The sequence below is a fragment of the Oryctolagus cuniculus genome, chromosome 5 (genome assembly GCF_964237555.1).
Source record: "Oryctolagus cuniculus chromosome 5, mOryCun1.1, whole genome shotgun sequence".
Classification (NCBI taxonomy): domain Eukaryota; kingdom Metazoa; phylum Chordata; class Mammalia; order Lagomorpha; family Leporidae; genus Oryctolagus; species Oryctolagus cuniculus.
In genome coordinates, this window is record NC_091436.1 from 63193752 (window position 1) to 63216407 (window position 22656).

The window sequence follows — 22656 nt, forward strand, 5'->3', positions numbered from 1 at the left end:
CCTGGTGGAGGTTGCCGCCGGCTTCCCCAAGCCAAACGGGCCCGCCCGCAGCTGGGCGACGCTCCCGCCGCCTGCAATACAAGGACTGGAGAGGCTGGAAGGCAGAGCCAGCTTCCCCTCCTCCGGGCCTCAGGTTTCCGCAGAGCCGCCCGCACCCCCAGCCGGATCCCATTAGTCCTGCGAGTCCCGAGCCCTCTGGCGCCCGGGCCCCTGCGCGGTGCTGGGAGAGCGCACTCCGAGGGAGCAATGATCTCCAATCTCTAAGCGATTACTTCTATTTAAGCTCTCTCGGCAGCTTGAACTTGTCCAACAAGAGCTTGCCAGCCTCTTCTCCGGGCGCTGGCCCGGCCAGAGGTCAGGGGTCACACCTCCTGCCCTCCGCAGTGCGTTCCAGGGGAGGGGTGCAGGGGCCGGCCCTCCGCAATTCTGCCAGGGTACTCCGGCCCCACTCTTTCTCCGGGGTCAGCTCGGATTTCCAAACAGAGCTGGGTGGCGTGTGAGTAAGGTCTGGCGTCTTCCAAGCCTTGGGCGGGCGCTGCGGACGCCCCGCGCGGGCCGGCCCGGGGCGGGGGGGCGGGGAGGGGACTCGGGTAGTGCGCTCGGACGGGCGACCGCAGCACGTGACCGCAACTTTCCGCCTCGGCGGCTTTGGTTCGGCCTGGAGTCCCGGAGCCTCGCAAGGGACACACACTAGAGCCGGTGTCCTAGCTGCTGGCGCGCAGCGGCCCGGGCGCGGGCGCTGAATTCCTCCCTGGGGGGAAAAGCCAGCCAATAATTCCTCCTCCGTCGGTTTTTCGAATTGGGAGGAGATTAGGACGTTGTGGGACAAACCCATAAACCTGGGTGTTTTTCTAGGCGACAGGCTCGAGAAATGAACATGGTATTTTTTTGACCGCCAAGCTGGGCAGAGTCCAGCATAACACAAACTCGAACTCCGTGCCCAGCGAAGGAAAGGGTTTCCGGCCGGGGTTTACAAAACGTAGCTACGGTGCCAAGCTGCGTTCTGGGTGCTCAGGCGCTGGACTCCCGCCAGAAGTGTACTTGGCCGCTGCGGTCAGAAACACACCACGATGCAGACGCGGAAGGAGGCGCTTGGTTAAGGACAAAGAACTTGGAGAGTCGAACTAATTTATCTCAGGCAAAGATGAGGACAGTGCTGGGGTACTAGACCCAGGCCCGTCGGCAGGGAGAAAAGGTCAGGGGGTTGTGGCGAGGAGATCTAGCAGCCGCTTGGAGATCCCAACTACTTCTTCCCAGCTCCCCGACGCTCGTGTCATGCTGCTCCATTTGCGGGCCCTAAAACTTCTGGAAAATAAGCCGGACGCTCAAAATAGGAATGATCCCTCTTCTTCTCATTCCGAGTACCTAATGCAGCCTCGTGTCCGAGGCCGCTGGATCCACACACACACCGCACACCCCATCCAGCCCTGGCAACGGGCACAACAGGGCGCGCGCGCTCGCACACGCACACATCGGCAGCATATGCGCCCTGCATTCTGAGCTCCCGGCTGTAATTATCCTCGCGTTTTGCATAATTCACAATGCAGTTCTGAAATCATCGTGATGACTTTCTGGCATGATTGGTTTGGTGATAACTGCAGCAGTGAGTGCCAGGATAGGCAGGAGGGGCTGCCCCCTCCCCTTGCTACCCACCATGTCCCAGGAAAGCCTGGAATCCAAACGCCCTCCCATCTTTGCTCACCTGACGCCCCCTCAGGCCACAGGCCACAGGGACCTTGCATCCAAGGTGTGGAGCCTTTGGGCTCCCGTGGGGGCAGCTCCCACAGGCAAGCCTGTGCTGGACAGAGGCTGTGACTGGGTCTCCTCTGTCCACTGGCCCCAGTGCACCTCCTGACTCTCGGGTAGGTGATGGTTGGTGACTGGAGGAAGAAAGTCGCCTGCAGATTTCCTTTGAGACTGCAGGAGGCACAGCAAAGCTGACAACTGGAAACCAGGAGCTGGGGATTCAGGCCATGTCCCAAGCAGCTGTGCAGCCCACCGCAAGTGACTAGACTTCTCTGGGCTTCAGATGACTATTTGTATAAGGACAGTGGCCCTGTGCAACTCTAACTTGCAAGGACTGCCCAGCTCCCCACCCCCAGGCCACAGGCCAACTACCTCAGAAACACCTTTTGCCAGAGGCAACACCTCAAGTTACAAGGATGAAAGCCTTCTGAGCAGGTGCAGACGCAGCCCCTAACCTCCTCTCTGGTCTCCTGTGGGGCAGGGAACACTCAACGAAAACTATAGCCTACAGTTCAGGGAAGACATCTTCCATCGATGCATGGTTCCATTTCATCTCGGAGAAGGACCTCGGCTCACGCAGTCTTTCTGTCTACCCGTCCGTCCGCTCCATCCATCCAGAATTGAGCACCCACTTCGTGCAGGCCCCGAGGACACAGGAGATGAAGATGTGGCCTCTTTCTTTAGGAATCTGCAGGGGAAGCAGATGCGTAAAAGGTGATCGGTTTTATACTGGGGCAGAGAATACAGGAAATGCTGGGGAAATGTACAAGGGGCCTTAAACCAGCGTGCAGTGGGGGTGGGCGGCCAGAGCCTACCCTTGTGGTCTGGGGACTTGATGCACTGTGGCTCATTCTGCACATGCTCCTTGACACCAGTATGAAAGAGGTAGAGTCCCGTTCACCAGGTTGTATGAGAGAGGCAGGGGGCTAGAGTGCCCCTCCCAGCATCAGACAGCCTGGGTTTGACTGGCAGCCCTGCCATTCCCTGGATTCTCTGAAAATGATGCCACTCTCTCTGTTAACTGCCCCCTCATTCTTCAAAGTAAAAACAGCGAAGAAGGGAAAGCCTTTGCCAGCAGCAAGCGGAGCTGATGAAGGTGGTGGCGTGGCACACAGACCCCTTTTCCCAACCAGTCATCAGCGCTATTCTGCCTTTACAATGTCTTTTTTCCTCTCCTAACAAGCAGAGTTAAAAATACTCAGACCCAGAAAAGGGCTGGGAAACCCTTCCAGCTGTGCCTGGCTTGCTTTTGATGTTCCATCTCCAGAAGACACTCTGACATGGCTTTTGTTGATCTTCCAAAAAGTTGTGCTTCCAGGACATAACTCACCCTCCCACTGTTGCCACCTCAATGGATGACCAGTGAGGAAGGCAGATCCCGGAGCAGAGTGTCTAGCACATAGTAGGTGCTCAGCCAGGCCTTGCAAATGACTGAATGAAACAAGCAGTCTTGGCAGGCTTGTTCCTGATTCTGCTGTGGGCCTCGCCTCAAGCTGGCGCCCATCTAACTACCCAGAGGAGAAACCCTGAGAATAATAAGGCAGAAAGGAGATCCAGTTGCTCCAGAAGCCGATGGGTGCTGAGATGTGGCATTTTTCCTTGGCACTTTCCATACCTGTGCTGCAGAGTACCTGTTGCTTCCCACTGATGGGAAGACAGTGCAAACAGCAATAGCAACAACACACTGCTGCGTGTACATGAGGGGCTCCTGTCTTTCTCCCATAAGAAAGAACAAATCATGATTCCGCATGTCTTCACACCTCGGTGGGCAGAAGCGATTCTGATTCCGTCGTGGAGCCTGGCTGAGGCTCCCCACTGCACTCTGCATGGTCACAGCTGTGATCCTTCTAGCCCCTCCCACCCTGGCACTTAGTGGTACATTGCCAATGTGGATCGGATCGGATCATCGGGGTGAAGCTGATGATGGGAATCACCGTGAGATCCCGCGCTGGAGGGGACTCACTGTTGCTCAGCCCTGGCACTGGGGACAGAAGAGAGGGGGGATAGCTTCTCGGGCTTCTCCAATCTCCGGGGTGGGGGTGGGCAGTGCAGGTCAAACGACAGAAAGACCAGAGAGGCCAGCAGACTGCCTTCCTTCCAGGAGAGAACAGCTACCAAGCTTTCCTCAGTCACTCGCTTTCCTGAGGATCCGAAGTCTGACCTGGCTTCCACCTAAGCCCAGAGCCAGAGAGCACTTGGGTCAGAAGGCGCCATAGCCTGCGGCTGCTTTCGCTGTTTCACAGATGCGGAAGCTGAGATTCTCAGAGATAAAGCTCATCTTTGCTCCCTCTTCTAGGGCCGGAGCGCATCCCCAAATCCCAGAGCTCTGGGCTGTGAGTCCAGCACCATTTGAAATACTCATCCACTGCATGGAGCTGCCTCTTGCTTCCCAGAGGGCTTCTAGAAGCTCCAACGAAGGCAATTTCACTCACTTACTGGCGAAGTGATACGAATTGGGAAGAATGTCTGGTGCATCTGGGAGCAATAGTTCTGCATTGCTGCAAATTCAGTTTCACAAGGTTTTCTTCAAATTCCCTCTCGGGCAGTATTTAAGATTTGCCACGCCCCAAGCAACAGACACTGTGTAAAGATTCTTCTTTGTAGAGGAATGCTATGATCTACAAGAGGAACACTTTGAGACATGAGTCCTGGGTGCTGAGAAAAAGTTAATGATTGGATCTAGCAGTTAAGCACAGAATTTGATCAGCATGGATCACTGATCTGGGCCTTTTAGATTTTCCAAACATCCCTCTCTTCTCTCCACAGTAGATCTAGGACCTGCTTTGTCCAGATTAGTGTCTCGACAACCAGCAGAAACAATTGTTATGTAAAACTGAGTAGCCCGGATTTAACGTGGCTAACATATTTGAGAACAAGCTACGCTTCTTTATTATGGGACTGATATATCAGGACCACATATTTGATTTCTGCCAAGGCAGTGAAAAGCATCAGACATTCTAGTGTGCTTTGTTTCCAACGGATCTAGTTCACACAGTCCTCTGTTGCCCTATTCTAGTAAGTAATTTCAGAATTCACAGCACTTACAAAGATGCCAAGTGGCTATTTAGAGAAGTCTGATTCAGAAGAAAAAAAAAACCCTCCAAAACAAAACAAACCTCCCCCTCTCCTCTCCCTCCCCCAAACCCCACGTGCTTTGTGCGAGACGGAGTCAACCAGTGGGATTCTCAGGGGGTCCCCAAGTCAAATGCTGCAGCTGCATTTTTAAAAAGGGTTGGATAAACTACAGCCGTTAATAACATCTGTATCTATGCAAGCTAAGATGATGATAGGGGTAATCAGATCTCATGCTTCAGGGCATAAGATGATTGCCCGCTGGGAGGAGAGGATTTGGCCTTGTAGGTGTACAGGTTCACAGCTCTGGAGGTAGGGGGCAGCCATTTGTGCCTGGTCTGGAAAAGCCCAGGTGCAACTGACCTGAATTGGGGAGTAAGTGAAACAGTGATTTGCAGTCTCATATTTCTACCAGATCAGGACGTGAAATAATGTGATATTTGAAACATGGACACCACATGCCACACATATGTATCTCTCCAAAGACAGGATACGGATATTTAGGTGTCTTTTATTTTTGAAGGTTGAGGTTTTTTTTTTTTTTTTAGTCTGTTTTGACCATCTTTTAGTGCCAAGTGGATGCTTAATAAGTACTAAATAGCAACAGTGAAAACAGTGGAGATAATTTAACTTTAGTTCATGCATTTATGATTAGCCACAATAATTATCATTACCAAGGCACTCATAATTGCACATATTTGTATCCCTAAATATATGTATTTCCAGTTGCATTAGATAAATAATGATTGGAATTGCATATTTGGGGTGTACCAAGAATGCATTCATTTTAACGACCGGATCACTAAAGTCTTTTGTTTTGTTTTGTTTTTAACTTAATGCTTGCCTGGAAGAGTGGGAAAGAAATCATGCAGAATAACCTTACCTTCTCTTCTGATGTCTCAGTTTCAAACCCCAGGAGAGCCCACACTAGCACGATGGCACCGTTCCCTCCCTTTGCGAGCCCACGTACGTTCATGGGGGACCTGTAAGGCCCGCTAATGGTCAGACAGCGCGGACAGCTGTCCACACTTCTGACATGCCCGCCCTTCGAAAGTGGCCAGTACCTGGCAGAGGGGTCCTGGTGCTCTTGGCCTGAAAGACCGCCTCACTGCTGGCTTCATCGCCCTGACTCCAGCAGTCACTCCAGTGGCTCTGGAGAATCTATGGGTGTCCCAGGCACTTTGAAAAATCAGGCACAGAAACAGTGTGTAAAAGGGGGGGGAAATCCTGCAGCTGTTTGCCTGCAGCCAGACGTGGGAAATTAGTGAGAAGCCTGCAGCATCATAGTTAATAAGCATTCTCCTGTTGTCAGGGATGTTTGTTTAAATACTATTGACACTGTCTGTATTTGGCGTCTTCTCTAAATTGTAGCTCTTCACCACTGAGATCTTGTTAAAGACCACCTAGGGTTTCCTCTGTGTGACGCTGAAGTGTGTATTCACCTGATGGATAAACAGAAAACAGATTTTTGTTTCCATCTTTCCCTCGTGTGCACCTCGCAGGAAACGCTCTGGACCGAGAAGGCGCGAGAAGGCTTGAGCGCCGTGCAGCCCTAACCTCTGTATTACTTCTCTGGCGAGAGAGAATGAACGAACCCATAGACTGATTAATACAATTCAGTTCTGCTTAAAATTCACAGATCTGTTTGGTATGAGGCTGTATTTTAAAAGACTCGCACTTGCCATTAAGTGTGAAGAAATCAGTAACTATTCTTTTCATCAACAGCGCGTTGGGTTTCGCTCTCCATTTAAATTTTGCTTATTAAGTGAGGTCATTTGGGAGAAGAGTGGCTCTGGGCGGGTGGGGGAACGGGAAAAGGAGAAATCCAGCCCGCCCTGACTCCCAAGCCGAGGGCCCCCGGGTCGCGGGCCACACGGAACAAAGCGTTAGCTATCTTGACTTTAGGAGGGGACAAAGGGCGGCCCCACACAGGCACCACCTGGGACGGCGCGGCTGACGTCTCTTTTAGGGCGCGCAGCAAGCGCCCTTCGCGGGCCTCCTCAGGTGCTCGGCTGGCAGGTGCCTAAAGACAGGGCTGGGGACACTGGCAGGAAACCGGGGAACTCGGGCCCGCGCCGCCGACGGAGCCGCCGCTCCGCACTTAAAGACTCGCGGGCGCCGCGCGGCCCCCTTTCTCGGATGGGGAAGACCGAGGCCACGTCCGCCGAGGGTGCGGCGCCGCGGGTGCCGGGGGCGCGGGCCCGGGTGGGACGCCTGCTTCCCGTCTCGGGCCCAACCTCGCGGGCTGGTGGTGGCTTTTTGCTTCCTTCCCGAAGGTCGCTTCTGACAAATCTATCTATTTGGGGCAAATTGTCAGTGAGAAACTTCCGCTCGAACTGCCCTGGACAAAACGGGCTGTTTGAAAAGGGTAAATCCCGCGGCCCGGCGCGGCCGAACAATGGGCCGCTGGTGCGGCTGCGGCGGGGGCGGCCGGGCGGCCGCACAAAGGGCGGATTAATTGGGGCCGCGGCGGAGCGATTCGCGCTAGCGCCACTCAGCCCGCGCCGCGGGGCGCCCCATTGACTGGGCCCCGAGCCCCACTTTTCACAAACTCCAAACAAAAGTCAATTTCTTTTTTATAAGGCGGGGGAGGGGGCCGTGGCCGAGAATCTCCCCTGGCTCCTTCGCCTTGCTCTGCGGTCGGGGGGTAGGAGGGCGGCGGGAGTGGCAAGAGACGCGGGTGTGGCCATCGTGACCCCGCTACCCGCCCACCCACCCCCCGGACGCGTGTCGCCCCCTCCCGGGCCTGGTCGCCGCAGAGAAGGTGGCACCGGGTGGGGAGGGCCAGGCAGGTGACCTGGGGAGGGGGGGAGGGAAAGGAGCCCCCACCCGCTGTGTGGGAGACCTTGGGAGGCGTGACTGTCCATCGGACCGTTGTGGAGCGTGGACTGTGTGCGTGACGGGAGGCAGACGGCAGCGAGTCTGTCTTCAGTGCGGGGACACGGGGGACGGTGGTCTCCGGACTCTGTCTGCAGAACAGGGAGGGGGGCGCAGCGGTCATCGCTCCACCGGAGACGCCGCCGAGAGGGCCTTGCCAGTGTGCCTTATGGAAAAAGAGATCTAATTGCTTCGAGGACACCCCGTGCTTGGAGAGGTGTGTCTCATTTAAAAACAAACACAAGTTGTGGGACTGACACTGTCACTGCTCCAAACAGCGCAGACGGAGAGCCCAGCGGTCCAGCTTCTCTCCTCAAACAGAAGAAGGTAGTGCTCTCGGGCGGAGGCTGGCAGGCGTGGGACACGCCTGCAACAATGGAAGAAGCACTTGAGTTCCCCATTGCCCCCGCCCCAAGTCTGTCAGGCCGTGCCCCGGCGCTGGGCCGGCAGGGGCCAGGTGGGAGAGACCCGAGCGCTGCTGGCAGTGCCCAGGCCACGTTCTGCGGCGAGGATCGGCGTCCAGAGCGAGTGCCCCGGGGAGGAGGGACCTTGCTGGTGGGTGGAGGGCAGAAACCACGTGCTAACAGATGACACCCCAAGGGTTTTATCCAGCGTGTTGATTCGGGCGAGCAGGAGCTGCCTCCGCTCCTGGAGGCGCGGGTACTGGTGCGCACGCTAGCTGGCAAAGCGGCTTTAGGAGAGTGTTGGAATCTTCAGTAGCCAGGCTTCCGTGTGGAGTTCCTCCAAAGGCATCTGGCTAGCATATTGGCATCCTCCTGGGTGGGCACAGTCAGAGGGGAGCTCTGATGCCAGCTACCGAGTCTGTGGCAGGCTCCGTGTAAGAGGGGGTGATGCAAACCTTCCAGGACAGACCGAAACAGATCTAGAGACAGATCCAGACGTGGACAGTGGGGGCGTCCCGGAGGCGGACCCGCTCGTGTAATCCCACCTGGGCTGCTTTTCAACTTCAATTTAAAGCTGTTGATTTAAAATGATCTTCTCTGGGCCAGACTGCGAACACTTCCAGATTTCTGTTGAATCAGAGGCTGTGAAAATCAAGGGCAAATATTTATCTAAAGATGTCACAACTTTGAATGTCAATAATAACTCCTCTGCTAACGTCTGGTGGAAATCTAGAACAGCTGTTGCTCTATTGTGTACTTTGAATTCCCGAGGGCTACATTTGGGAGTTGTCACTTTCCTCCACCAGTTCTCAGGCTGCTTTCTCTGAATTCACATCAAACAGGAGTGTTAGCTTGTTGTGGGCAATATTGAAACCTGCCAAAAAATAATACAGGGTTTTGACAATGCTGAGCGCGTCCCTGCCAGCAAAAGTTGAGTGGAGGTATAAAGGCTGAGGTTAAATTATTAGGAGGGGGGGAAAAAAAGCAAATAGGAATCAGACAAAACCTCAGGAATGTGTAGGTTTAGATGCAATTGATGGCAGGCTGTACTATTAATAGAAAACTATGGCCATGGGCGCTCCTGGACACCCAAGCACAATTGCTCGTCATTTCTGAAGGTCTTCAGAGGGCATGCTGGGTGATTTTGATAAGGTGTCCTGTGAAAGGGGCGAGTGACATAGTGGCATCACACTTGTCCCTTGCTCACCCTGCCTCACTCTCCAGGGCTTGGAAGTTACCCTCCATCTTTTACAAAGAACTGACTGTTTGGAGTCCCTTGATGCCGACGACATCCTTAGAGCAAAGAAACCCCTGAAGACCTGCTTAGCATTAACTTCTCTTTTCCCTCCCTTCTGCTGGGAGGCTGAGCCAATACTTCTGGAAAGTGAAGATGGTGGTCTTGGCGCCCCCCACCCCCACCCCCAGGTTCAGGTGGCAGGTGCAGAAATGGCACCTGTGTAGAAATGGCAGAGCAGGGTTGACTACAGCACTAGGTCTGGAATATTGTAGTCATCAGGTGCAAAGAAGGGGTGCTCAGTGCAGAGGAGAGAATGGCGGGTTTGCAGGGCTGGTCCTTGAAGGAAGAGGAGAGCCAGAAAGTCCCAGTGGGTGAGCCAAGGTCCCAGAACTAACACACGTTGACCACTTGCTCCTGAAGTGTAGTTACCTGTACATGATGGCCTGAGTACATCTGGTACCATTAACAGAATGAAATGAAATCAATGCTCCTTTCTTAGCAGGTGTGATTAAAATGACCTAGACTTAGGGGATGTGGGGCCCAAATAAAGGTATAGACTTTTAGTCTCAGTAGAGAATTGTTTGTGCCTATGGGATTATTTCTTCCCTCTCCCCCCAAAACAGCAGATGTAATCACCACTCTCAATTGTATTTTCTCATTTGCTTGCTTCTTTATAATTTTACTACTTCTGTATATATCCCCCAAATAGTGTGAATTTTGCTTTTTTTTGAGTTTTATACAAATTTACATACAAATTGTAACTTGGGTTTCTTTTCTCTCAGTCTTATGTTTAACGTTGGTATTAAATAAATTGTGATACGTTCACACAACTGTTTCTTCATTCTCACTGCTGTGTAGTATTCTACGGTGTGAGTGGGCTACAGTGATTCATTCTTAATGATGTGGGATTCTCTCTCTCTACCAATTATGAACACCTTTGTAGGCACATCTCTAGTGCCTGCCTCCTACATACATGTGCAAGAGTGCCTCTAGTTAGCAATAAGCCCACAAGTGGAATTACCTTTCTTATTCCCTTTTACTAGATGCTATGGAATTGTTTTCCTAAATGACTGCATTAGTTTATAATCCCACCCAGAGAAGATGAGAATTAGTATTGCTCCCCATTGTTGTCAACATTTATTTTTTTTTACTATTTTAATACCCCCTCCAACATATATTTTTTTTAAAGATTTATGTATTTATTTGAAAAACAGAGTTACAGAGAGGCAGAGGCAGAGAAGGAGAGGGAGAAAGAGAGGTCTTCCCTCTGCTGATTCACTCCCCAAATGTCCACAATGGCTGGAGCTGGGCCAATCTGAAGCCAGGAGCCAGGAGCTTCTTCTGGATCTGCCATATGCGTGCTGAGGCCCAAGCACTTGGGCCATCCTCCACTGCTTTCCCAGGTGCGTGAGCAGGGAGCTGAATCAGAAGTGGAGCAGCCAGACATGAACAGGCGCCCATATGGGATGCTGAAGCTGCAGGCCCATTAACAGTTATTATGGCCTTATTGTTAAATTTTCATTGTTCGGATAGGAGCAATATCTCTTTTTGGTTTTAATTTGCATTTCTCTGGTTCATAGCATTGAATCTTTTTCAGGTGACTGTGAGCCATTTTAATCTTCTCTTATGCAATACTTGTCTGTGACTTTTGTCCATTTCCCCACTGGATTGCTTTTCCTTTTGATTCATAAGCACTTAAAAGTATATTTTTTGATCCTAATCCTCATCTCAATGATATGTATGGCAGATATGTGCCCCTCCTTCATTTAGCGATTGCCTTCTTATTCTCCTGTAAATTCTTTGGATGGACCAAAGTGTAACTTTTACATAGAATTTGCCAACATTTCCCTTCAGGAGTTGATTTTCGTGTCTTATTTTAGAAACTCTTGCCTACTCTGAGGTTATAATGATTATGTTCCTAAAACGTTCTCTAAAGGTTTTGTAGTTTTATCTTCCACATCTGTCATTGATCCAACTTTAATTGGCTTTTTTTTTTGTCTATAATGTGAAGTAGGGTTCCAATTTAATTTTTTCTAGTTCTTTAATAAATTTTCTACTACCATTGACTGAAACTTTACTTGTCTCCAGTGCCCATTTCATTATAAAACCAAGTCTCTAACCCTGCATAGGTTTGGTTGCGGGTTCTCTGTCATATTCCTTTGTCTTTTCCTCTGCCCAAATCCTCTGCCTTACTTACTGGAGTTTCTGTAGTCAGTGTTAGTATCTCCGAGGGTGAGTCTCTTGCCTTGTCCTTTCTCATATGCAGATTTGCCTATTTTTGACCTTTCGCTCTTCCATATAATTTTATACTTAGCTGTCAATGCCATGAAAAACATTGCTGTTGTTTTCATTGGAATTGGATTTAATCAGTAGGGAAAGAATTGATATCCTGTACTATCCAAGGTTGCTCAGTGACAATGTGATATCTCTCCATTTATTTGTCTTTCTTTGATGTCTTCTCAATAAAGTATAATTTTCTCTCTGTGGTACATAACATTTATTAAAGTTATAATTAAATTAATTCTGTATTTGCTATTATCACACCATTCTTTTAAAATTGTGTTTTCTTATTGATTGCTTTTGCTATATTGAAATACATCAAGATCGAAAACTCTCTTATTAATTCTAATAATTGACTTTTTAGTTTTTTTTAATGGGTCTAAGAATAGCATGTGTGAATATGACGGTTTTGCATTTTTCTCTTCAGTCCTCTAAGCTTCAGTTTATTTTCTGTTTTTGCCAGCCTCTGCAGGCTAGGACTTAGATTGCCATGTGAGACAGCAGTGCCAATGGCAGCAACTTTGCATTTGCTCTGACATGAAAAGGAAGCGTATGGTTTTGAGTGCATGTAAGGGTGGAATTGGTATATCTCCCCGTGAGGTAGGTAGCAGTCCTTCTCATTTCTGGTCATACTCTGGGCATTGTCTACTTGTTAACATGGCCTCACCAGCTTTCTTCTATCGATAAGCAGTTTTCCATCCTTGACAGGCAATATATCTTTAGGTTTTAAGAATTGTTTGTAAATAATATGTATCTGATGTTTTAAAATTCAGCTTGTCATTTTGGTTGCTTCCCTGTCTTTAGCACATTTATATTATTGTGAGCACTGATACCCTTGGATTTATTGCTATCATCTTGTTGGTGCTTTGTATTTTTTTGTCTTTCTCCTTTTTTGGCTTCTTTTGCACTAACTGAGGATTTATTTCCCAGTGAAATCTGCTCTCCTCCTGTTCTTGTTTGGAAGCTGTATTCCTTGTGTGTCTGGTCTTTTAGTTGTCACCTACTATTTCAATATTTTCAGTTAACAAAAGTGATCCATGCATTTTCTCCTTCTGGGCAATATAAGGAGCCTTAGAAATCTTTTAATATTATTGATTCTTCCTTGTTCTGTTCCGGAATTCAGTTCTAGTTAATCTCTGCCCCTCCACAAATTAGGCATAATTATTATCCACGCAATCAAAACTTATTTAGAAATGTCCACCTATCTACCGCTGTCGCTGCTGAAACTCTCTTCTGCCCAGATGGAGAGTCCATGCCTCCTCCTGCAGCACAGACAGAGGCTGTCTCTGTCACCGTCTCTGGTGAGATCTGCAGTGGTAAAGCCTTTGAATTCGTGGTTTACTGCAAATATTTTCACCCTCAGGCTCGAAGGACGTTTCACTGGGAATACAGTTCTAGACGCATAGCCCCTTTCAGCCAGGATCGATGTGATTTCACTGTCTTTTTCCTTGTCTTGTTGTTGCTGCTGCGAGAAGTCAGGGTGCAGGCCAAGGCTGCTCTCCAGCAGGGGATCTTTCTTCTCTGCGGTTTAGAATTTCCCCGCCCTTAGGCGTCTCGCATTTGTGCTTAGTCCTTCCAGTGGGTCTTTTCCTATCCTGCATGGGATGCTCTTGGCTTCTTGGATCTCAGAAGGATTGTTTTTTTAGCAGCTTTGGAAATTTCTCGGTTGTGATCTGTTTGGAAATTGTCCCGTCCCTGCTCTGCCGTTCCGTCGTGAACTCTGCTTAGGCATCAGACCTCTGCATATTTTCCGTCTCTTTGTTTCTGGACTGTATTCTGGAAAATGTCTTTACTTGTTTTCCAGCTCACTAGTTCTCTTCTGCCAGGTTCAGAAATATCTGTTTAAATGCCCTGCCCACCCACCCACCCCCAATTTTAAACATGGATTATTATGTTGGGTGGGTTTTGTGGTGTGGTTGATTACATTGCCATTTGGGATGCCTGCAACCCATTCCAGAGGGTTGGTTCCAGTCCTGGCTGTCCTGCTTCCAATCCAGCTCCCTGCTAATGTGCCTGGTTTGAGCAGGTGAGACCCTGTCACCCAAGTCAGAGACCCAGATGGAATCTCTGACTCCTGGCTGGGCCAGGAGATTTCTGAGCAGCTGGGGCGTGAACCATTGGATGGGAGATAACTCTCTGTCACTTTGTCTTTCAAATAAATATATCTTTTTTTTTTTTTTTTTTTTTGACAGGCAGAGTGGACAGTGAGAGAGAGAGACAGAGAGAAAGGTCTTCCTTTGCCGTTGGTTCACCCTCCAATGGCCGCCGCAGCCGGCGCATGGCGCTGATCCAATGGCAGGAGCCAGGTGCTTCTCCTGGTCTCCCATGGGGTGCAGGGCCCAAGCACCTGGGCCATCCTCCACTGCACTCCCTGGCCACAGCAGAGAGCTGGCCTGGAAGAGGGGCAACCGGAACAGAATCTGGCACCCCGACTGGGACTAGAACCCGGTGTGCTGCTGCTGCAAGGCGGAGGATTAGCCTAGTGAGCCGCGGCGCAGCCTCAAATAAATATATCTTTAAAAAACTTTTAAGTACATCTTAAAGAAAAATAAAGAAAATGCTTTTTAAAGATTTATTTGTTTGGGGCTGGCGTTGTGGCATAGCAGGTAAAGCCGCCACCTGCAGTGCCGGCATCCCATATGGGTGCCGGTTCGAGTCCCGGCTGCTCCACTTCTGATCCAGCTCTCTGCTGTGGCCTGGGAAAGCAGTGGAAAGTGGCCCAAGTCCTTGGGCCCCTGCACCCACATGGGAGACCAGGAAGATGCTCCTGGCTCCTGGCTTTGGATCAGCGCAGCTACAGCCATTGCAGCCAATTGGGGAGTGAACCAGCAGATGGAATACCTCTCTCTGCCTCTCCTCTCTCTGTGTAACTCTGTCTTTCAAATAAATAGTAAATCTTTAAAAAGAGAGAGAGAGAGATAGAGAGAGAGAGAGATATTTATTTGTTTGAAAAGCAGAGTGACAGGGCTGGGGGAGACAGAAAGAGATCTTCCATCTGCTAGGCCAAAGTCAGAAGCCAGGGACACCAAGTTGGTGTCCCACATGGGTGGCAGGGACCCCAAGCACTTAGGCCATCTTCTGCTGTCTTCCTAGGCACATGATCAGGATGCGGGATCAGAGGCAGAGCAGATGGGACTTGCACTGGCACTCTGATACGGGATGACAGCATTGCAAGCAGGTGTTTAACCTGCTCTATCACAACACTGCCCCCGATAAAATGTCTTATCTAGCATTTTAGTCCTTTCAGGTGAGATTATCATCCAGGAATCTGCATTCATCAGGCTCTCCCAAGATATAAATAAGAGGATAGGGGCCGGCGCTGTGGCACAGTGGGTTAAAGCCCCAGCCTGCAGTGCTGCCATCCCATATGGGCACCAGTTTGAGTCTCGCTACTCCACTTCCAATCCAGCTCTCTGCTATGGCCTGGGAAAGCAGTAGAAGGTGGTCCAAGTCCTTGGGCCCCTGCACCCATGTGGGAGACCTGAAAGAAGCTATCGGCTCCTGGCTTCGGGTCAGCTCAGCTCTGGCCATTGTGGTCATTTGGGGAGTGAACCAGCAGAATGGAAGACCTCTCTCTCTCTCTCTGTCTCTACCTCTCTCTGTAACTCTGTCTTTCAAATAAATAAAATAATTCTTCAAGAAAATAAATAATAGGATAAATGTAATATAGATGTACAAGGTATTGAGATATGCAAATGTTTATCTACAATTTGTCATATTCATATATAAGAGATGTCTGTGTGTGCGAGACAGACAGAGACAGAAATAGGTATTCTTGTAAGAAGTTAGCTCATGCAGTTGTAAGGACTGGCAAGCTTAAAACGTGTAGGCGGGCCAGCCACAGACTGGGGATTCCGAGAATGGGCATTGCAGGCCCGAGCCTGAGGGCCGCGTGGAGGCAGAAGGCTTCCTCTTCCAGGAACCTCGGTCGTTTCGCCTAAGGCCTTCCACTGAGTGGACTGGCCCTATCGACATGAAGGGGCATCACTTGCTCTACTTAAAGTCCACTTAATGCTAATACCCACGTCTAGAAACGACCTTGATAGCCACATCCAGACTGGAGCTTCCCCAGCCGTCGGAGCACCGTAACCTAGCCGAGTTGACTCGGAAAGTGAACCGTCACGGCAGCGAATCCACCCTAGTGCTGAAAACAGAAGGCAGGGCTGTAATGCTTCGTGATAACATGATAGCAAGACCTGGGGGCCCAATAAGAAGTCACATCTAGAGACTTCAATAAGAAGAGGCCCAGGGAGACGCGCATAGCCCCTTAGGGGGCCCAGAGACTTCCAGTGTTCACCATGGGGCCAGGGAACCATGGGTCTTACCTGTCATCACGAGTGTGCTCTCCCAAAGAAAAACACGGGAAAAGGAGGAGGGTACACCAATTGCTTTAAACTCTTGACCATTGTGATACAAGCTGTCCTAGAAAGCTGTGTTATTTACTCAAACTTGCCAAAATCCTAGGAGCATTTTAAACTAAACATATGAAGAACGCTGGCCTGCTGGGACCACATAGTACATGCAGGGGAAGCAGAATAATGCCTCACGTGACCGTGTTGTGTGCACCTGCTACACCAGCATCTCCCCCCCCCCCCCCCATTTGACTGCTCATTTGGCTTCCCATCCAGCTCCCTGCTAAGTGGCAGAAGATGGCCCAAGTGCTTGGGCCCCTGCCCCTAAGAGACCCAGATGGAGTTCAGGCTCATGGCTTGGGCCAGGTCCAACCCAGGCAGTGGACGCCACTTGGGGAGTGAATCAGCAGATGGAAGGTGATGGAAACATTTTTTTTTTTTTTCCTCCAACTTAGAAAAGATAGTCATGACTTCTTAGAAGCCTAGTCCTGGATGGTGTCCAGGAGCTATCCATCACTTACAGAAGGCTGATCTTTCCCCCCAGTATGCTTGCTTGTGAGGCTTTTTGGGTCCAGAAAAGCTTTTTGTTCTACTTGAGGACGTGAGGAATGCCTGCAGGGGAGGGAGGTGTCCGGGAACAGTCTCAGTCGTCTCGGGGAAGGAGGCAGGAGAACCTGCAGCCTGCCTCTTCCTCCGTCCTGATTTCTCTCTCTTTTTCCCCCTTTGGGTCATGAAAAGCTGAGTTATGCCACAGCATGAAGAATTACTGCTTTAAAACAGAATAATGAAAATCTAAAAGAGGAATTAAGAAATATAGGCACGGCCAAGGGCTCAGACAAAAACGTGAGTGGTGGTTCTCCTGTCAGTGGAATTAGCCACGATTTCCTTCTTTCCACTCTTCTGTAATTTTTCAAATGTCCTGCAAGAATCATACTTCATACTTACAGCATGAGTTTCATTGCATTCGTTTTGCAGAGCAGGGATGTAAAATCTCTTAAAGGGGCTTGAGTTTTTAACTTAGCGGTTACTGTGCCTGCATCCCATCGCAGAGTGCCCGGGTTCCGATGCCCTCACAGACTCCTGGCCTCCAGCTTCCTGCCCACACACGCCCTGGGAGGTAGAGGTGGTGGCTCAAGTAGTTGGTTTCCTGCCACTCACATGGGCCACCTGGATTGAATTCCTGGCTTCAGGCTTCGGCTCCAGCCATTGCTGGTATTTGGGGAATGAACCAGTTGTAAGCTCTCTCCTACTCCGCCTTTTAAATAAATGAATTTAAACATTTTCTTTAATCTTCAGGCATTTTTATATTAAACACAATGTATTTTTCTATGCACCATAGATCAAACTTTCGCACTCTGTAAAATATAAGCTTTTGCACTCTACAAAATTAGAGCTTTTGTACTCTATGAAATCATATCCAAATATGAAATTCCAGTCTTCATGTGAGCAAAATTAAAATTCACTAAATGGCAACAAATTAAGATATTTAATAGACATGTGGATTAAAAATATTTTAGATTAATTTCTCCAGAATTAGGAATTTTACACAGCATTTTTGCTAAAAAATTTTTTTCAGCTTCTAATTAAAGCTATCATGCTTTTCAAATGTACAGCTAAAAGGTTGCAAATGTCTAACCTTTGTTACCACTTCCAAATCCCTGTTTGTATACAGGTTAGCTTTAGGTAGAACACTTAGAGCCCCAATGCAGGAGGCAAGTTCATCTGTAACAGATCTGATTCTTTGAGCTACATAATTGTGGGTAGGCCAGAAGGAGTAGGTTGGGACCAGGCAGGCTCAAGGGACAGCTCCCTGAGGGGAGAGATTACACAGACAGGAAATGTGAAGGGGGGAGCAGGGATGAGCTCCTAAGTTTCTCAGTAGAGGGTCACCACCAACTGAGCTTGGGAGAAACCAGTATTAGCCGTAGCACCTCCTAGGTCTTGACTGGCTTTTCTCCAAAAGAAAACCAAAACAATACTAAATGGTTAGGTAACAATAATAGCAAAAGGTTCTTCACTGGTGTTCCATTGCTCTTCTCGGATGGCGAGCTCAGTGACCCTACTAATGTTACAAAGAGCAGTGGCACCAGGATTAGGAGAGACATTAACATGCAGAAGAGACTTCAAAGGCCCCTACATGCATCCAGAAAATTCTTTAATGTGTGTGCATACACAGGTTGCATGTATGGCGAATTAAGCTTTACAAAATATCTCTAGCTAGACATGCGGCTGCCGCGTTTGGTGGTAATAAGAGAAGGAATGGTGGGCCACCTGCATTTCTTAGCGTTCCACCCCTCTCTGTCCAGCAGAGCAGTCAGAACTCCAGAATCAAGATTTTTCAAACTTTGGAGAGAAACATCAAATATATAAATATTGGTAGGCTAAAGGAGAAAGGACTGGGAGAGCTGAGGAAACAAATGGAGGTGCGAAATAGGAGGAGGTAAGAAGAGAAGAGAGGAGCGCACCAGGGTGAAGTCAGAAGGAATAGAAAATGCAAGCCCCCTGCACTTTGAAAACAGAGAACCCAGCCCGTACACAAGATGCAACGCTTCAGCAGCTGTTTCTTCTCTGGCGGAAGCCTTCTCCCCTGCAGGTGGGCGTCGCTGAGCGCAGAGAACGAGGAGCTGGAGCTGACGCTGGGGCTCGCGCACTGGGGAGGGGTCGCCTCCTTTCTGCGGGCTTTGGCGGGTTCTAACCCCGCCCATTCCCAGTTACAGCCGTCTCTGCTCTCGCCATCTCTGCCAAGTAGGGAAGGGGTAGCTGTGGTGTGAATACATAGAGTTGCTTCTCTGCCCCCTATACATAGATAAATATGTTAAGAAGCATGGATCCCACAGATGCTTCCAATCACTCTGGCAAATCACTGCCCTGCTTATCTTCCCCGCACCCTTCCCTGGCCATTGTGTTTTCCCCACAAGAGCGATCAGGAAGATTAAAGGAAGCCTATTGATCCAGTGGAAGGTGATAAATGAAATAAATGATCAGGACCTGCTCTGAAATCCGGAAGAATGGTCTTGAGACTCGGGAGTGGGGGTGGGGAAGCTTTTTTTGTTTGTTTGGTTGGTTGGTTGGTTTTTGGTATTGAGAGAGAACAAGAGAAAGTGCCAGAGCTGCCCTCGGCTGGTTCACTGCCCAGATGCTCACAATAGATGAGGCTGAGATGGGGAACTCAATCCAGGTCTCCCACACAGGCGGCAGGGACTCAGCCACTTGAGCCACCACCCCTGCCTCCCAGGGTTTGCATTAACAAGAAGCTGGCATCAAGACTCAGAGCCAGCAGTGGAGTGGAGCCCAGGCACAGGGGTGTTGCAGCTGCTTGTTTATTGTTCGCCTGTGGGTTACCTGATCGAGGGGTTTCCCACGTGCCGTGGAGGTAGCAGCAGCCAAAAAATAGAAGAGAAAAGAAGAAATGGCTTCTCCAGGACTTCCCCCTCAAACCCCGCTAGCCAGCTTTGTGATGTTGGGTGCATCACCAACAGAAGTGTGGGCTCCAGCCACCCCTCCCCACCCCCAAGCTGGGGAGGACTCCCTCTGTAGCCTAGTGGCAGGCGTTAAACTTCACGCAAAGGGAAAAGCATCACACTCAGAAAGATGTATTTTGTAAGTCATGGCTGGAGAGGGCAAAAGGTGGGGGAAATGAGGGAAAAACTGAACATCTTGCGGGGTGTGCATTTGGCATAGTGGGTAAGCTGCTCCTTGGCATGTCCACGATCCGTTTCACAGTGCCTGGGTCAGGCCCCAGCTGATGTCGATCCCAGCTTCTCGCTAATGGGCACTCAGGGATGCAGCAAGTGGCTGGGCTCCTGCCCCCTGTGTGGGAGACCTGGAGTGAGTTCCCGGCTCCTGGCCCAGCCTCTGCTATTGTAGGCATTTGAGGAATGAACCAGCGAATGAGATCTCTCTCTCTCTTTTTTCCCTGTTTCTCTGTCCCTCTGCCTTTCAAATAAATTAAATAAATAAAAATTTAGAAATTAAATAAAATCAAAAGTTTATAGATACTAGATATTGAAACTGTATCAGTTAACAGAAAGGCCTTTGATATTTTAAATTTAAGGAAGTAACTAAAAACAGTACAAATTTAGAAAAATAATTTCACACTAATCAGTTGTGAGGATTTAAATCTATTTTTTTTATTTTTTCATACTCATAGGTTGTATGACATCTTATGATAACTGAATTTGAATTTCTAGTTTTTTGTTTCAAGACCTAAAAATTGTTAATTCTTTTTTTCTCAATTTTATAATAATAAGAAATACATATTTTAAAAATAATCATTTGCTATTTACTCACACCAACTGGCAAGAAGCTTCTGCTTGCAAAGTGTAGTTACTTTTTTTTTTTTTTTTAATTTGAAAAGCAGAGACAAAGTAGAGACAGACGGAGAGAGATCCTCCATTCACTGGTTCGCTCTTCACATGCCGACAAGAGCTGGGACGAGGCCAACCTAAAGTTACAAGTCTGGATCTCAATCAGGGTGTCTCACATGGGTGGCAGGGACCCAAGCACTTGAGCCATTGTCTGCTGCCTTCCCAAAGCGCGCATTAGCAGGGAGCTAGAACAGAAGCAGGGTGACGACTGAAACCCAGGCATGCGGACGTGGAGTGCGAGCACCCCAAGTGGCGTCTTAGCCGTGTGCCAAACTCCCACTCGTGGTAAGAAACTTCCATCCATCGTGATGGTGGACGTAAGTACATGAACAACACCACATCAAGACAGTAATGACTTTTACTACTTGCTAGGAACTATCCAAAGCTTGTCCCTATCCTATGAGCTTGTCCCTGCTTTAATCCCACTTTACAGATAAGTAAAGCAAGGCCTATTTCAGACGCTGACACACACTGACTCTGCGTGTGCTGTCCATCTGCATGTGCCGGCGCTGAGACACAGGTGGACGCCCTCCTCCTGGAGCTCTCAGTCTATGGCCAGGTAGAATCTGCTTAAATGCTTACATGACTGCAAAAATGCGAATATAATTAGAGAACAAATAGTCTGTTTTTTCTTCTTAACATATTTATGGGGCTGGCGCTGTAGTGCAGTGGGCTAATGCCCTGGCCTGAAACGCCAGCATCCCATATGGGCGCACGTTCCAGACCCGACTGCTCCACTTCCAATCCAGCTCTCTGCTATAGCCTGGAAAAACAGTAGACAATGGCCCAAGTCCTTGGGCCCCTCCACCCCCTTGGGAGACCGGAAAGAAGCTCCTGGCTCCTGGCTTCGAATTGGCAAGTGCCAGCCGTTGTGGCCAACTGGGGAGTGAACCAGTGGATGGAAGACCTCTCTCTCTCTCTCTCTCTCTGACTCTCCTCTCTCTGTGTTACTCTGACTAGCAAATAAAAATTTAAAAAAACTCACACATTTATTTTTGAATGTTGACTCTTAGTTGAATGCTAATTTTGTGAACTTTTAATAATTATAATTATGAGGCATGTTTATTCTTAAATTTTTCGTAATGGCTTTATTGAGATAAAACTCAATGCTAAAAGGTCACCCTTTCAGGGTGTATGTTGAGTAGTTTTTTTTTTTTTTTTTAAGATTTATTTATTTATTTGCAAGTCAGAGTTACACAGAGAGAGAGGAGAAGCAGAGAGAGAGAGAGAGAGAGATCTTCCATCCGATGGTTCACTCCCCAGTTGGCCACAACAGCTGGAGCTGTACCAATCCAAAGCCAGGAGTCTCTTCCAGGTCTCTCACGCAGGTGCAGGCATCCAAGGACTTGGGCCACCTTCTACTGCTTTCTCAGGCCATAGCAGAGAACTGGATTAGAAGTGGAGCAGTCCGGTCTGGAACCGTAGTTTTTAATACTTCCAGAATTGTGCATCCAGCTCCATTCTCAAATTCCAGAACATTTTTCTTTCTTTCTTTCTTTCTTTCTTTCTTTCTTTCTTTCTTTCTTTCTTTCTTTCTTTCAAAAAAAGGGATTTATTTATTTATTTGGAAAGGCAGAGTTACAGAGAGGCAGAGGCAGAGAGAGGGAGAGAGAGAGAGTCTTCTACCTGCTGGTTCACTTCCCAATTGGCCACAATGGCCAGAGCTGAGCCAATCCAAAGCCAGGAGCCAGGAGCTTCCTCTGGGTCTCCCATGCAGGTGTAAGGGCCCAAGGATCTGGGCCATCTTGTACTGCTCTCCCTGGCCATAGCAGAGAGCTGGATTGGAAGGGGAACAACCAGGTCTTGAACCAGCACCCATATGGGATGCTGGCACTGCAAGCAGCAGCCTTACCTGCTATGCCACAGCTCCCAGAACATTTTCATTAACCCAAAGCAGCAACTCCACGCTCATTAGTAGTCACTTCCCGTCTTCCCCTCCCCCAGCCCCTAGCAACTCTGATTTAGTTTCTGTCTCCATAGGTTTGCCTGTTTCAGACATTTCATATGAATGAAATCATCTGTGTAGCCTTTTGTATTTGGCTTCTTTCACTGAGCTCAACATTGTCAAGGTTTGTTTAGGTGTGGGCACGTGTCAGGACTTTTTATTGCCAAAGTCTATCCCACTGTATGGAAATGCCACATTTTACTTATGTTGTCATCGGTTGATAGACATCTGGGTTATTTCTACTTCTGGTCTAATATGAATAGTGCTGAACATTTGGGAGTAAGCTTTGTGTAAAAACCTGTTTTCTATTCTCTTAGATATATATCTAGGAGTAGAATTGCTGTACCTATGGTAACTCCAGGCTTAACTTTCTTTT

At 48.9% G+C, this 22656-nt stretch overlaps 1 long non-coding RNA gene across 2 annotated transcripts in view; it reads right to left on the reverse strand.

Annotated features, from left to right (window-relative positions):
* Positions 1 to 7570: 7570 nt before the first annotated feature.
* Positions 7571 to 22656, reverse strand: part of LOC138849627 (uncharacterized) — a 33833-nt gene continuing 18747 nt past the window's right edge. Inside the window, exons 4-5 of one of the 2 annotated variants that reach the window (XR_011388600.1) lie at positions 15642 to 15760; positions 7571 to 8741 (exon numbers count right to left, since the gene is read on the reverse strand). This is a non-coding gene — a long non-coding RNA (uncharacterized lncRNA). The remainder of the gene's footprint in view (positions 8742 to 15641; positions 15761 to 22656) is intronic. The other variant, XR_011388599.1, reaches the window with a different exon arrangement.